Below are 423 nucleotides of genomic sequence, written 5' to 3'. Positions count from 1 at the left end.
AATAAGGGAGGGTCTTCTAGCTAGCCTGTCCAAAGAGCTAAATCCACCTGGCAGCGCCTCTAGCAATCCCCCATTACATCTGGTGTGAAAATGAGTTTCTCATTTTGTTTACATTGTTTTCTTACACTGGCCACAGATGCACCTGGGGCCTGTTGCACAAAAGTAGGATTAAGACATCCACGATAAATGACTGAGCTGAGCTCAATGAATCCAAAACACGTGCGTCCAGGCTTAATTGGTTGCACAAAGACCAAGCCAGGATGAGCAGACACGGATTCATCAAGCCAGGTGTAACCAATCCTGGATATGTGCGCGTTCACGGCTCACTCAAATAGACCCGCCACCGATCACAGATTCACTGATTCACCATGGCAACTAGAGCGGCGTACTTTTCCCCGTCGGAGGCACAAATCCTCATGGAGG

This window comes from Monopterus albus, unplaced genomic scaffold (assembly GCF_001952655.1).
Source record: "Monopterus albus unplaced genomic scaffold, M_albus_1.0 scaffold699.1, whole genome shotgun sequence".
Lineage (NCBI taxonomy): Eukaryota > Metazoa > Chordata > Actinopteri > Synbranchiformes > Synbranchidae > Monopterus > Monopterus albus.
The sequence above is the reverse complement of the archived record's forward strand: the minus strand, read 5'-3'. Positions refer to the sequence as shown.